General features: G+C 43.4%; 1 protein-coding gene across 32 annotated transcripts in view; it reads left to right on the top strand.

Annotated features, from left to right (window-relative positions):
- MAP2 (microtubule associated protein 2) overlaps nt 1-15,045 on the top strand; it is a 222,191-nt gene that overhangs the window by 90,279 nt on the left and 116,867 nt on the right. For 23 of the 32 annotated variants that reach the window (XM_077181072.1, XM_077181085.1, XM_077181083.1 and 20 more), the window contains exon 3: nt 3,248-3,313. The exons of 3 other annotated variants lie outside the window; for them this stretch is intronic. The gene's annotated coding sequence lies outside the window, so the exon portion shown is untranslated. Of the gene's footprint in view, nt 1-2,604; nt 2,886-3,244; nt 3,314-15,045 lie in introns of those variants that run through there. 6 more of the 32 variants (XM_077181075.1, XM_077181078.1, XM_077181074.1 and 3 more) reach the window with 4 other exon arrangements.

Raw genomic sequence — 15,045 nt, 5'->3', positions numbered from 1 at the left:
CAGAGGTTGTGTGTGACCTTGGGAAAGCCCAAACTGATGATTGTTCTTTCCTCCCCCCACCTCCTCATTATCCTGAAAATGTGGAGAGTACTACCAATATCTATTTAGGGGTTTGGCTCTTCTAATTTGTAATGGCAGCTGTCTGCTGTTTTGCCCAGCATCTTGCACAGAGGGACCCAGTTTGCAGCTGGACAGTAATGAAATTGAGTTCATTATCTTGTGTGAATGTGATAATGAAATGAAATAAAACCCACCTGAACCAGCAAAATCTTGTAGAGTTTAGATCAGGCCTCAGTCACAGTGGTGAGATTTACTGAGATGGTAAATGTCTTTACTCCTCTTTGAGAAGTACAATGCTGAAAATGTAATTTAATAATTTCCAGGATTTTGACTTGTCAACTTCCTTACATTTGTGTTTTCACTGTGTTGGGATGCATTGATTTTATGTGATGAGTTTCCTAATTCTGTGAGTAAGCCAGATAAACCTGAGGTTAAATCTCAGGGCTGAGTGTTCTCTGTGTTCCAGCATTTATCTGGATTAGGCTCTTCATCCCTGTCTCCTCCTATGCCTTTTGTCCTGTCAGAAGTATTTTTATAGGTGTGAAAACATATCTGAGGGCAGCCAGAACAAACGTGATGATTAAGCTGGTTTTTATTTGCAGTATCTTAAGGTGAATCCATTTGCCATGGGCTGTTTCAGCAGCCACTGTGTCTCTGGAAATGCTGGCATGGGCAGCCTGAAGGTGGTTTGGGTAGCTGGTTCAAGGTCCATCCCCTGTGCAGGACACAGCCTGGCAATGTGTATCCATCCCTTGTGAGCCACAGAAGTTCTGTTTGGAACCTCTGAGAGAGATTACAGGACAGTTTTCAAGATTTCCTATTCTCCCACCATCCCAGCTCCATGATGGTTTTGCTCCCAGAGCTCCTGGTTGCTTTGGCCAGTGAAGGTGAGCTGGAGAAGTGACGGAGAGATCATAGCAAAGCTATGAATAGCAACTGGTAAATGGTGGAACTGAGGAGGGTGAGGCAGGATTAGGGAGGGTTTCCTTGGTCTCTGCAGAGGATGATCTTTGCAGTGGCAGCAGCAGGCACCCCTTCCCATGAGTCACAGGAAGCTTTTTCAGAGGAAAGGTCAAGGAATTGCGTTAGTGCCACTCTGGCTTTTTTTTTCCTGCTCCTTCCAAAAGGCCTTTTTGCTGCCATGTCCACTGTCATCCTTGTCCCATACAGCCTGCCTTCCTCCATTTCCTCATCCTTCTCCCTGCTGTGGTGGTTGAAAGAGTGGGGAAAAGCTGTCAGCTCAGGAAAGATGCTCATAAGTTACTAAGATCTGTTTATAGCAGTGAGGGTGGAATTTCTGTTTGATGCAAGGGTTGATGGATGTGTGAAGTCATCCTGTGGTTGCGGGGGAAGGCAGAAGGGAATTGATTCCCTTTGTAGCCCTCTACCCCCAGAATTTTGGGAGACAACCCCTGGAAATCAATGGGGAATTTGTTACTCCTTCCTGTAAGCCCCTTGGCACTCTCAGGTAAATGGGGTTTGTTGGACCTCTCCCAAATTTTGTGGTGGGGAGATGTTTCACTTTCCTGTTGACAGCCTTCCCTGTCAGGTGCTCTGCTGTCACAGGGACTGAGAAACACCAGGTTACTGCTGGGGAGTGAACCTAGTTGACTTGTGTGTCCTGAGTGCAGGGAAATTTTATCTTGTCTTCAGTCCTTAAGCATGTGCTGGGCTCATTGGTTACTCCTGACTGACTGCTCCTTTGCTATGTGTGCTGTTTTATTACAAACTAAAAATGCTTGAAAACAAACCAGTTCATCTTTTAATTCTTCTCATATTCTTTTAAAAAGTTCATTTATCTATCCCTCCCCAGCTGAGCTGTTCAGCACCCCAGCTCCTGACAGAACACAGGGTGATTTCCAAATTCACAGGTTCCTTTTTCTACTGAGATTAATGTTGTCCTAAAGAAAGCCTTGGAATAAGGCGATGAGATTGAAGCAGACGCAGCAAATGAATAGTGGCAGTAAAACTGAAGTCCTCACTTCACAAAGAACTTGTTTCTGAGCTGAACTGTGCAGTGAGCCCTCTTATACTCTTGTATGAGTCCTGAAGGGTTCTTGCTTGCCTCTGCAGTCCTGCAGCACTTCTGCATTTTCCCTGGTTTTATTTCCCCTCAGTGTGAATAATCAAATGCAAGGATCAAATAGCGTAGTCAGGCTGGTTCCAACACATGAACAGCACTAGATAGAAAAATAAAAGAGGGAGAGCCAATTCCCTTCTTGCTCTGTAAAGCAGAAAATAATAAATTCTTCCAGTCCTCCTTTTTGTCACGTACCATCCATAAACCCCGTTTGGGGTTCGGATCGGCATCACGGCAGAACCCGGCTGCGCTGCTGCCTGTGTGCAGTGCAGCCTTGTGTGTGTCTGGCAGCAGCACAAAAGGAACCAGCTGATGATATTCACAGCATTAAAGGCCTGATTCCTGGGGACACACTTGGTTGGATGCAATTAAAATGCCTGTCAGGCATTTGATACCAGCAGCCCCTTGACAAACCGCCTCAGCAGCCGCGAGGTGCAGCATCCTATTGTAAGTGGATGATGGCGGAGCCGGCTGCCTTGGCGTCGTTCTCGAAATTTCTGTGGCCAGTGAACTCCCTCTTCCTCTCCCACTCACCCTCTTTTCCTTTTCACCACTGCGGGGACTTGTGCTAATTTGCAGTTTTCCTTTTCCTGGCGTGCACATGGTAGAGACAAGCTGGTGGCTTGCAGACTGCGTCTGGCTGGAGACAGGCAGCGAGCCGATGGATAACAACACTCCGGGAGAATGATTATGCAGCAGTTATTTAAGGATAGGCTTTTGGGGTATGGCAGCAGCATATGAGCTGGTAATCATTTTATTCCAAAAAATGTCAGCTTTGTTTGTTTGCTTGTTGAGGATTTGAGAGAGTTGTACCTTTATGCTGAAGCTTTTTGGGTTTTGTCTGCTGTAGATTAAAATCTGTAGCAGTGCACGCTGGATGAATTCAAATGAATAGGTAATAAACTTCTGTGGATTTGTTTATACATGGATAAATTCCTAGTGTGTCTTATATGCAGACACACCTTGATATACGGTATGGATATCTTTATGCTTTTTTTGTCTTTGTATGATAGGAAAAAAACTTTTCTCATAGGTAAAAACTGTTTTTCAGCAAAAATTCAGTGTTTTCAGGTTTTTTTTGCCCCTCCCTTTGTTTTGTATTAGCAGATTCTTCAGGGTGTAGTCTTGGACGCAGCGTGCTGATTGGAATCTTCTTGTTCAAAGATCGCAAAGGTAGGATGCCTCTCTTTGAATGTGGGAATGAATGTGGCACAGGGTGTGGGCTGCTCTTTGTTATTTTGTTTTTCCTTTTTGATTTAAATAATAGTTGGTGGTTTGGGTTTTTTTTTTGTTTGTTTTTGTCAGCTTTGCAGAGATTTTCAAATTGTCGTGCCAGGCACTGTGAAGTTATTTTTGATGTGTAAATATATGCTCGAGGTAGCTAATTAGCCCTTTTGGCTGCAGCTACCAAAATGTGAGATACAAACACGAATGCTTGCCTATTGTCTTGTGTTAGTACAGGTGCAAGCTGCCCTCTGTCATTTGGGATTGTCTTAATACTGATTTTAGCACCAGCAAGGACAGGGTTAAACTGGCAGGCTTGTTCCAAGCAGGTACAATCTCTCCCAGGAAAGCAGCTCCTGGTTCCAGCAGCCTGTCAGTGCTGGGTGAGCATCTGTCTGATGGCTTTTTCACATACCACTGGCACTTCAGAAATGATGTCTGCTATCAAAAGGAGGAAAGCAAGCTGGGTTTTTCTGGCAATGTCATTGCTAATTCCCAGGAGTAGCAGTTTATTGTCCTCTTCCCCTAGTTCCTTTTGGCTGTGGTTGCTTTAAGCCTTTGCCTCTGTAAAGGAAAGAGGGAGGTAAAATGTTACAGAATAAAATCTAGAAGTTACTTTGTATTGGACTTCCGGGTATGTAAGGTGGCTAAGGAATACAAATTTCATTGATTTGCAGTGAGGACTGTGCTAAAAAAAAAAAAAAAAAAAAAAAAAAAAAAAAAAAAAAAAAAAAATCCAGTCAGGATTGAAAATCTGCTCCCTTCACCTTGATGAAGAGAGGAAAAGGTATATCCATCTTGAATTAACCTCTCAGGTGCCAGTTCTCACCCAACACCTTCCAGAGCAGACTTTATGATACTGTTCTCTGTTGTGGTGCCCTACAGGGGATCATATTTCTTGGGTCTGCATTTCGACCTGGAGGGAATGTGTGCAATCACAATATGCACGTGTCTTTAGTCTGAAGTTTTAGAGGGCCTTTTAAAAACCTGAAAAAAAAACCCACAGATTTTTTTTTTTCTGCAAAGGTGGTTATGTTTCACTCTTTGAGAAAGCCTGGGCTCCTGAAATGGCCATTGTGGCTCCCTGGACAGGGAGGAATCCCAAGCCAGAGCCTGGGCACTGGCAAAGGTGTGTGTGGGCCACTGCTAACAGCAAAGCATGCCTCAGAAAGGTGGTGAATAACCAGTATCATTGAACCATAGGACTGCTTGATAGATGCTGTTTCCTGAGGGAAAGCATTGTGAGTTTTTCCAGATATTCTCTCTCCTGCTTTCTTACATACAATTCTCTTATTTGTTTCCCTTTTCTACACATCTTTCCATTCTCTTGGCCCTTGTAGTTTTTCTATCTTTGGCAGAAGGCTTTTACCTAATAGATTTTCCTGGCTGAATACAATTTTTTGAAAGGAATTCTTTACTTGCTAGTTTATCTTAGCTGCTTTTAATAGTTTCCTCCTGGTATCAGTTATCACTAGACTAATTGAAATAGGAAAGCCTGTAGTAAATAGTGTTTAAAATGCTTTAATTTGAGAAAAATGCATTCAATTATTTGATTTTAGCTGAGAGCAAGTCCCTTCTCTTCCCTCTACTTTTAATTTCACTTCCACTGTCCAAGGCAAGAAGCCAAACTGCAGTCTCATTCTGATTTCATTAATGTTTTGCAAACTCTGTTTCAAGGACTAATATTGGGCTTGCTGGGCTTGATGTCAGAATCCAAGGTTTTGCTGCAGCATTGGAGAAGGGGAAGGGAAGGCTCTGTCACAAATAGAAATGGTGGCATTGTTAGCAGACAAGTAGAACTGCCTGGATTTTATAGTATTGGTGGATAAAGAGCCCAATTTTTTGTCCATGTGATCCCTTCAGATCCCAGCAGGTTTTCATCTGCTATGAAAATGACCCTTATCTCCTGTGCACAGCATCTTATCAGTCCTCTATGGCATCCTAAAAACAAAGAAAGGGCATCAGCTGTTTGTTATTGAATCAGAGTTGGTGCAGACTGGATTCTTTTACTATGTATAAAAATGCATGTACATTTCTTGTACTTCTGATTTAGCAGTCACTTTGGCCTCTTCCTTTTATCTGGGTTTTGAAGATTCATGTTACAAATCTTTCCTTTGGGCTATAAAGAAGAAAATGAGATGTTATACTGGCAAAAATGGAAATTATTTCCAACAATATAATTGTCGTGACGAAAACGCAAGGAGCACTTAGGCTGTAAGAAGAGATTTAATTCGAGATTGACAGGACTTAAAAAAAACCTGTGGCCACAGGGTTGGCTTGGAATATCAAAAAGAGATCAAAAGGAAAAGAATATCAAAGGAAAAACATTTTGTTAGCTGATACAAAAGGCAACAGAGGCCAGAGTGTGCAGCAGCAAGGAGTTGTGCTGGATTAGAGTGTGTGGGCTCCAAGGCATTCACCCAGGGTGACGTGATGGTTGGCACCCACCTTCCATTAAACAGATGACATGGTGGCCAAATGAGCCAAGAGCATCCAGAGAGAGCACGTGGTGCCAGTTCACCCCCAGGGCTCTCCTGCAGGGAGCAGCTTCAGGGGTGAGTTTGGGCCTCTGTGGCTGCCCCTGCCCTGAGATGGTCATCTGGCTTTTGACCCTGCTCCTAGTGACCCTCACAGCAGAGGTAAAGAGGCTTTATGGCTGTTCTAGGCTGGGTCTAAACATCCTTGGTTTGTTTGCCAGGGTTAGATCACCAGGAATGATGTTGTCTTGTGCTGTGATTACGTGGAGCAAGTGGTGGTTTGAGCATTGGAGTGAATGGTGCTGGCTTTGATTGGTGTCTTGTGCTTGATGATGAACAATTATTTACTGATTATTAGCAAGACTGTCTCCTAGGCAAATAGTTTGGTGGCAAATAAGGGTCCTGTATTATGGTTTTTCTTTCAGCTGCAATGTGAGCAGGGTCACTTGCAGGATCTGCTTTTTCTACTTAAATGTCAGTTTTTCATGGGACTTGTAGGAAGGCAGCTACTTGTAACAAAACAGGCTGAAATTGGTCAAGGGACTCAAAAGTTACTATCTGCAGAGAATATAATCTACATCAAACTTTCAGTGACTAAGACTGGAGCTGATACACCATGATGAAAGTTCTTCCATATGCATTTGCATCTTGTGTCCTCTCCTCCCATGCCAGAGCTTCCACTGTTCCAGTTTCTGTGTGGCCATGTGCTGCCAGCTGGGCAGGGTATGGCTCGCTCCAGAGCTGCTCTGGCCATGGTGTATGTGTGTGCTGCCTGTCTGGAAGGTCAGAGGCACTGAGTGGTGAGGTTATGGCAGTGCTTTCTTCATGTAAAGGAAGAATTCAGTTTGATTTTTTCCAGGAAGAAAGGTTTCCTTAATTCTCTGTCAAGCTACATTTAAATATTAAAAGCTAGGGATAGTTAGCAGAGGTTTGGTTTAGTAATGTTAGAAAGGACCTTGTGTAACCTGTCAAGAAAATAATCATAAAACTCCAAGAATCCAGTGGAGGATGTACTGGACCAGGAGCTGGGCAGACATGGCCTCAACTGGAGGAAGAAGGTGCACCTGATTAGGTGCAGGCCTGTGGTTCCTGTGAATGGCTGTAAAACTGCCAGGTTAATTCCTGAAAGTTTGTGTCCTCTTTCTCTTCCTTATTTTCTTTGTCTCTAAAACAGACAAAGAAATGCCAGCGTATTTCTCAGGAGAAGTATTCAGCTTTGCAAAATGATTGAGATCCTTGGTTACAGGAAGCTGTGAAATTTGATCACTAGACTTAGGATGGTGGGTTTTGTCTTGGCTGCAGTACCAAAGGTGGTTGTGGCATTACTGCAGTAGCAGTAACAACAAAAAGGTTAAAATACATTTACTAAGATTTGATTTCTCACAGCTTTACTCATCCACTTAACTTTTTCTTCTTCTTTGCTGCACTGATGATCATAGAGGTCAGTGATGACATTTAAGATGCTAATGAATAAATAGTAATCAATTAATCTGTCCCATTTCATCCAAAAGAATGGCTGTTTCCTGATGGACACTCAGCTGGCATACCAAAGCTGTGAAGGGCAGAGTCTGTGTTGCCAGTAGCATGCTAGGAGAATCCTGTGTAGCAGCAATGCTGCTGACTCATGCTTTACAACATTCCCTGGAACATTCCCTGACAGGCTGGAGGTGCAGATTAACTTCCTTTCCCATCCTGCTCAGGGGACAATTCACTCCATTATTTGCCACCAGGTGAAGCTTCTAGATAGTTATGCACTGCTGCTGTTATCACTGACCTTTTATGGGGTGCATTAGCACGGAGCTTACGAGAAATCACGGGCAATTTATTTTAATACTTTGGGTGTCAGTCGCTGCTAAATCACAGGAGCTATTTGCATTTATTTTCTGAGTCATCCCAGTTCTTGTGATAAGGTGATTTTTTCAGTGTATGTGGTTTTTTCAGTGTATGTGGTTAGTAAACTGCATTTATCTCTACTTTTTCTTATTTGGTATATATGTTTTGCTTAAAAATGCAAATGTATGCCTTAATTGGCTAAAAGAAAATTACTCACATGTAAGGAGGTGCCTTTCTTTGCCTTCTCCTTGTCTAGAGGAAGGGGTTCATGACTACTGGAGACAGGAATAGAGAGCAGTGGGTGAAAGATCAGAGGTGTGTATTGAGTGACAGGATAAAAAGTCCCTGTATCATGCAGTTGCCTCTGTCTCTGTGGTTCCCAAGTTGCTTCCTTCCACATGCCCAAAGGGACCTGAGCGCTTTGCTGCTCCTCAGCAGGGTAGCATTTGATACTGAGAAGCTTGATCTTATGGTAGAATTCATAGCCCTGAATTTGCCTGGGGAGAAGGAGATACATGGGGCAGCTCTGGGGACTTGCACATCCTCAAACATTTATTTCAGGGGTTTGAAGTACAGATGTGGAAACAAGGTCACGACACATCTCTGTGGAAAGTTCCTTGACAAATCACTGCTGACTGCAAGCACAGGGCAGCACAGTCCAAGCATAGAGGAGATTCTGCTGAACTGGTTTCTCATTTTTGCTCTGGAGAAAGCCCCTGGTTCTTCCTGCTCTGCAGTGCCAGGAGCTCTGCTCACCTGCCTGTGCATCCCTGTGCAGCTGTGCTGTAATGTTGGTCAGGGTGTTCTCATGCCCCACGTGAGCTTCTGGCAGCACTGCACAGGCCAGGGGGATGCCTCAGGTTTTAGCTTTTATATTTTTCAGATTCTGTGCTGCTTTAGTATGTAACTCTGAGCTTCATATTAGGGGATGGTGAGCTCTCTTCACAGAGTAGGGAGACAAAACAATTCCTTTCCTAGCTGGGGACCAGGCAGAGCTGATCTAAATTTCAGGCCCAAGAGCATAAACAACGTGGACTGAAGAGAGCAAACAAGAAGGGTGGGAATTCATCATCTAAAGTTCTAATTGGACAATTAACTCCAATATGCAAATGGACCAGAACTTATAAACGTGAGAGAGCTCCTGTGACCAGGTGTCCATTTTGTGACCATTTTGGTTCATCTTGGGTGTAGCCCTGGCTGGGCTCTTGTGCTGCCCAAGGTACATCCATTGAGGCCTTTTATTAAATCCCTACTTTATTCTTTAACTCTGCCCAGCCTCTGTTCTAGGTCAGCTTTCACAAGACATCAAGGGACTGCTGCTCTCTTGCAGCTGTGTTCTACACCTTCTCTGGGCATTGGAAGGGGCTTTATTGACATTTCTGAGCTGATAATTTGCAGTATAAGATGTCAGTGAAGTTGATTTGGAGTTTTTTAGGCTGAGAAGTCTCTCTTGCCAGGGTGGATTTTTCTAAACCCACACCCTCCTGTTTTTTAAGCTTGGTTTCGTCTTGGGTAGATGTGCAGTGCCGGGGGAATTGATTCCTCTTCTTGGACAGTTGCCATGAAGTATGGCTGCAGTGCAGCTAAGCATATTAACAATCACTGAAGTAAGAATTGGTGCCATTATTTGTGGAGGTGGTGTTACATAATAAGAACAGCAGTACTTGTGAGGTCAGAGTGAGGCACAGGCAGAACTGCTCACTGCACCAACCTTCCCTGAGAGAAATGCCCTTGAGGGTCTAAATGAATGAACTCACTCTCAGGTTCCTGCTATTTGGTGTCCATTAGTAAACATGTCTTTCAGCAAACACTTGTGGAAGTCATTGTGGAAAGGTAAGTTCAAGGCTAAGGTATACAACTACTAAAAGGAGTTTTACAATTGTATTCTAGCTGGTGTGTGTAAAAACTTTAAACACCGATGTGTGCGTAACAAGGGGGAAACTTGAGCACTTCAGTGAGTAATTATAGAACAAAAGAGAGTGAAACCATGCTCAGACACAAGTAAGGCATCCATGCAGCTCATAGTTTGCAGGTCATAAATAACTCCCTGAAATACCTCACTAAAGAATCAAAATCCCCGAAGAAAATCAAAAGAGAAGAAAACAAACAAATCAAAGACAGAGTTCTCTGTGGTTGCCTGGCACTATTATCTGAACTGATGCCCATCTCTTGGTTCCCATTAATTCTGCTGTGTCCCCTAAGGGTTTTGTTTTGTAATTCTTGGAGTGGGTGGGTAGGTGTAAGAGCAGAGTAGTCAGAACTTCTGATCTTCATTAACCTGTTACTTCAATGTGGTGGGATGGCCCTTACTTCATGGAACTGGCTAGGCTGGATTCTTGGGAGTGTTTGAGTGGGCATATTGTTATTGTGGTGAAGTCCTGTTATTTTCAGTATTGTTGTCCTGTAACTTTTACCTTGGAATGATATTTACAGATTGAGCAAAGCCTAGAGCCTACCTTTCCTTGTGTGCTGTCATTTCTCATTTTGTGTGTCTGTAGGAAAGGCAACGTGTTTAATCTTACTTAGCATATTGAATGGAGGGAACCAGAGCAGAAGGGAGTGCTGAATCTAACATTTCCTGCTCCTGGGCATTTGTGCTTGGCAGCCCAGGTGCAGGTCAGAAGGCTCTGCACAGCTGTACTGCTGTGGTTTGCCTGCACAAGTTGGACGTGGATGTCTTTAGGCAGGAGGGTCTGCACATGACCAAAGAAATGCCTCCTGATTCTGCTGTGCCTGTGCTGCTGGTGGTGTTCTCCACCACATGTGGAGGCCACATCTGTGCCTTTTGCTGAAGGTCATGTTCATTTTTTCTTCTCTCACTTGTGGAGAGTTCTGTGCAGGAAAAATTCCTCTAACTTCTGCTGCTGTGTTTGAAAAAGGTTGCACAGAAGCTTAGGGCTGTTGTGATATCCTTTATGGGCAACCTGGCAGATGATTGTGGTTCTGCTTCAGAGATGTCCCCAGCACCAGAGCCACCTCAGTTACCTTTTGGATTGTGATTTGCAACTGTGCTACAAAATACTTGTTGGCTGTGCAACCCAAAAGTTTTTTGTTCTTATTCTTCTTCATATGTTAAAGGTTAATCCGAGCCCAGCAGGCCAAACATAAGTATTCATCCATGGTGAATGGCTTTGAAAAATATTTGTGATTTCCCCCCTAAAATACCAATCTCTCATTAACAGTGGAGAAAAATAGTGAGATGTACAAAAAAAGGGGACACAGTGAAATCATTGCATCTGTGTCCACATGTTCATGTACATTTTGTTAGTGTTTGTGTTTGCATTTTTTGGAGCTCTCTTTATTACAGATAGCCCTTGTAATAACAGTGTTGTGACCTACAAAATTCCTTTCTGCAGTATCCAAATGGGCATGAGAAGTACCAAAACAAACTCTTCTATCTTAAATCAGTGGAGTGCTGGACTTAGAAATACTTTTATGAGATCAGTTGCAGTAAAGTACCATGGACAGACTAATTCCTGGAACAAATAAGCTTCTTCCTGTAACCAAATATGTGTGTATAAATAATGTGTGCATAATCAAATACAATATAGAAGTGTATATAAAACCATAGAGTCAGGAGGGGAAGAAAATAGTCTATCTTCTTTCACTCACCCAGAATTTCACTCAGTTTATAAAACCCCAGTGTTTGGGATGTTTTAGGGTGGGTTTTTTTTAAGCTTTCTACATCTGTCCAAGGGGAGATGGTTGTTTCTGTCAGGCAGGTTATTTATGTGTTCTGAAATATTGTTACTGAGCTAAATATAAAAAATACTCTTCCTGGGCCTAGAGTAGCAACTATGGAATTGACTGATAGCATGAAAAATCTTAGACAAGGCTTGCAGTGAAGGATAATCTCAGATGTGAGCATCTCCTTTCCACGTGTGTTTCTGTTTGAGTAGTTTACTAAAGGTAATGAAAGGCCCAAATTGTTCATGCATTCTGTCAGAAATATGTTACCACCCATTATGAACAGGTTTAAACACAGAAGAGCAAAGAAAGCAAAGTCTCTGTGTAAAAAATGGAAAGAACTTGGAAGGTTCAAAATACTCCCTAAACTGAGATTAAAACCAGATGAGATTAAATGTAGATACAAAATAATCAATATATTTGTATTTAATAGTAAGAGAGGCAAAGAGAAAAGTAGAGAAAAGTTAGAAAAAAGCCAAGGTTACTTTAAAAAGCGTGGGATAGGTCATCACCACACTACTTTGCACCAGTTTTGCCTTCCCTTTTATGGGCCTCAAGGTGGGCTACTCACAGTCCAATCCTGTGTGTAGTTTTCAGGTGTTAGAGTGACTGTGATAGGCAGACATAATGAGAAAACACTTTTTGCAGCCTTCCTTTCAGGTGTTAAGCAGTCATAATGACAAAGCACTTTTTGAAGCCTGTACCTTATTATTAGACCCTTACACCACCTTTGGATTCTTGTTATGATGCTAATATGCTTTCTTGCAGTTTAGCTCCTTTCTCCTTAAATCAATAGAAGGAAATAGTTGTATAATAAACTATGCTGTGAGAAAGTCATATATTATGGCCAAGCTTAAAAAGGGTTTTGAGGATTTCCAGCCATGAGTGTTTATGAGAACTGGACTCATTTTGATTTCCCAGCAATCCTGTTTGCAGAGATCATCGGGTATCTATAAAGATGAAGTAGTGCAAGGGGTCAGAGGGTGGGAAGCAGGGACCCTCAGCTCCTGCAGGAAGCTGCTGGCCATGTCTGAAATGCTGACTGGCAGGGCTGTGGCTCATGGGCTGCCTACCAGCACAAAGACAGCGGCATTGTCTCTGCAGGTTTGCTGCAGGAAGGTTAAGCCTATGGATTGGAGTAATCCCTGCAATATTAAAAGCCCCAGTCTTGCAGTGTCTGATGGGGAAGGGCCTGTCAGACAGCACAGAAACTTGCTGAGATATTTCTGATTGAGTTTCTCTCACCAGCCCCTCCAACGTGTCCCCTGCAGTTTTTTGGTTGTCTCTGGTGGTTGGTTTGTCATCAGCAGCTTTTGCTTTTGGTAAAATGCTTCCCAACAGCAGAAATTGGCCTTGGATCTGAGCCCCTTGGCTGCTTAGTGGAATTAAGTCTTTCACTGATCCACGTCATTCAATATTCACTGCAGCCCACTGGCTCTGGCTACCCCAGCTGACGCTGGTTTCCTGGTCCTTTTGCCCTGCATCTGTCACTGATCCTCCTCTATGTGCACAAAGTTTGTATCTCTGAAGTGAAATGAGGGGGTTTTTTTGTGGGTGTTTTTTTTTTTTTTTTTTTTTTTGGTGTGTGTGTGTTTTTTGTTTTTTTGGTGGTTTTTTTTGGCACTCTGCTGTCCATGGCAGCTTGTCTCAAAACCCCAAAGAAACACTGGGCTTGCCTGCCCCATTTCCAACACAATGTGGCCCTGCCTTTCCCAGAGCTGAGCTGTTCTGTCCCTGAGTCTGAAGCATGTGTTTGCAAGGCACAGAGGCACAGCTTATCACTGCTGGGCAGGAGCATCTGTCCCAGGCTCTGCTCATGGTGTGCTTGATGGAGAATGGGTGAATTGCTAAATGAAAGCGTGGAAGGAAACCCCATGACCTCTGCACCTGTTTTAGGTTAGAGGGCTCCATGGGACAAGAGCCAGCCTTTGAATCAGCTTGTCTAGAGCTGGGCTGGGCATAGGAAAACTACTTATCTGTTTAAATAGACTTGATGGCTATTGTGTGGCTGCCATCTGTCCTATTTCACCCACAATGACTTTGTTTTATTGTCATCTTTAACCATGTCTTACTAGGTCTCTAAACTGCTGGTCAGTCTGCATTCATTATTGAATAAAGAGGCTGCCACTTTTTTTTTCCAGAAAATAATCTTACTACAGTAGTGGTAAATGAGCCTTTTCCCCCCGTTTTGGCATGAGTTCCTTTCTGCACAAGAAATGTGATTGATAGCAGGGACCTCACTGCAGCATTTATTATCTTGATTAATCACAGCACTTTAATAGGGCCCTTTGCTTTAAACAGAATACAGTGGCCATCTAAACAGTAGCTGGAGCATTAAGCATTGAAAGACAAAATGCATGTTATGGTGTTTTTTTATATTAGGAGGTGGGGAAAAAAAGCAGGATTTCAAGGAGAATGAGTGTTGACTGTGGAGGATGCTTTGGGGAAGGCTGTAAAAAGTTTGTTAGCAAGAGTTAAGTTTGAAGGGCTAACAGTAATAAAAATGTAATGGTAAATGTGTAATGCACTGTAAATATGGTTTGTTGTGTCAGTTCAGATCATCTCATCTTGCCATACACTTCTGTGTGTGTTTGTGTGCAGTCAGCTCTTAAAGGCTTGTCTGCATGCAAAACCCATAGGTGTATTAAGGGGCTGTGGATAATTAAACAAGTGTGTACTTTCTTTTTTGTATGCCCAAGAAAGACTGAAGTTTTCTTCACTCTGGGACCACATCCCTTCTCAGGCAATGTGACTGTTAGGTCTGTAGAGATTTTGGTGTTATGTGACACCTGTGTGGTATCACTTGGGTATGATGGTTTATGTGGTTTCAGGTTTATGTGGTTTATGTGGTTTCTCCCTTTTGAGAGAGAAATCACTCCTGGCAAAGGAGTGGGAACTCGAGGTGGTGTTCAAATACTCAGCTGCAGCTGCCTCTGCATGACAGCATCCAGGATGGAAGCAGGTGCTTTCTGTGAGGATATATCCCACATTACCATTGTGTCTCTCTTCAGCTGGTAGCTCTCATTGCACTGTGCCCAGCTGTAAACCAGCCTGGGATGGACTTCTGAAACCACCTCTGGCATCCTAAACACTCCTGATGTAACAGAATGATCCCTCTGACCACCCCTTTCTTAAGGGCAGGGGAACCCAGGATTGCATAAAGCAGTTTCTCCCCCTTTTCTCTCTGTGTTACTTGTGAGGAGTGTGTGATACTGCCAAGAGAGCGTGGTTCAAAGCCTGCTGGGACTCAGGTGAAAACTTTGATCAGCTTCAATGGGTTTTGGATTGGTCCCCCAAGGACCTGCTTTGATCAGCAAAGAGAGTGCACGGGGCAAATGCAGGCACTGGCATGAGAAGGGCTGCTCTTGCTGTGGGACTGATTTCTGCTGAGGTTTGCAGGTGAAGACAATGGCCCTTAGGGGTCCCTCCCATGCTGAGGGAAGGAGAGGCAGGCTGTCTGCAGGGCACGAGGCAGCTGGGCAGGGAGGCATGTCAGGTGCCAGCTCAAACAACATGCAGAGTGGCTTGTACAAAGTGGAGCTTGGATGGCATGACCTGCTTGACTTAGAACACCACTTCACCTCAGCTGCAGTCACTCTTCCTCAGGGAGAAGATGGAGTAAACATGCATTTTTTAACAGGTGACAGGTGAGATAAAGATGAGGAAAGTTAATTGGAATTGTCA

This window comes from Agelaius phoeniceus, chromosome 7 (assembly GCF_051311805.1).
Source record: "Agelaius phoeniceus isolate bAgePho1 chromosome 7, bAgePho1.hap1, whole genome shotgun sequence".
NCBI classification, from domain to species: Eukaryota; Metazoa; Chordata; class Aves; order Passeriformes; family Icteridae; genus Agelaius; species Agelaius phoeniceus.
Note: the sequence above shows the minus strand (reverse complement) of the source record. Positions and strands in the feature narration are given on the sequence as shown.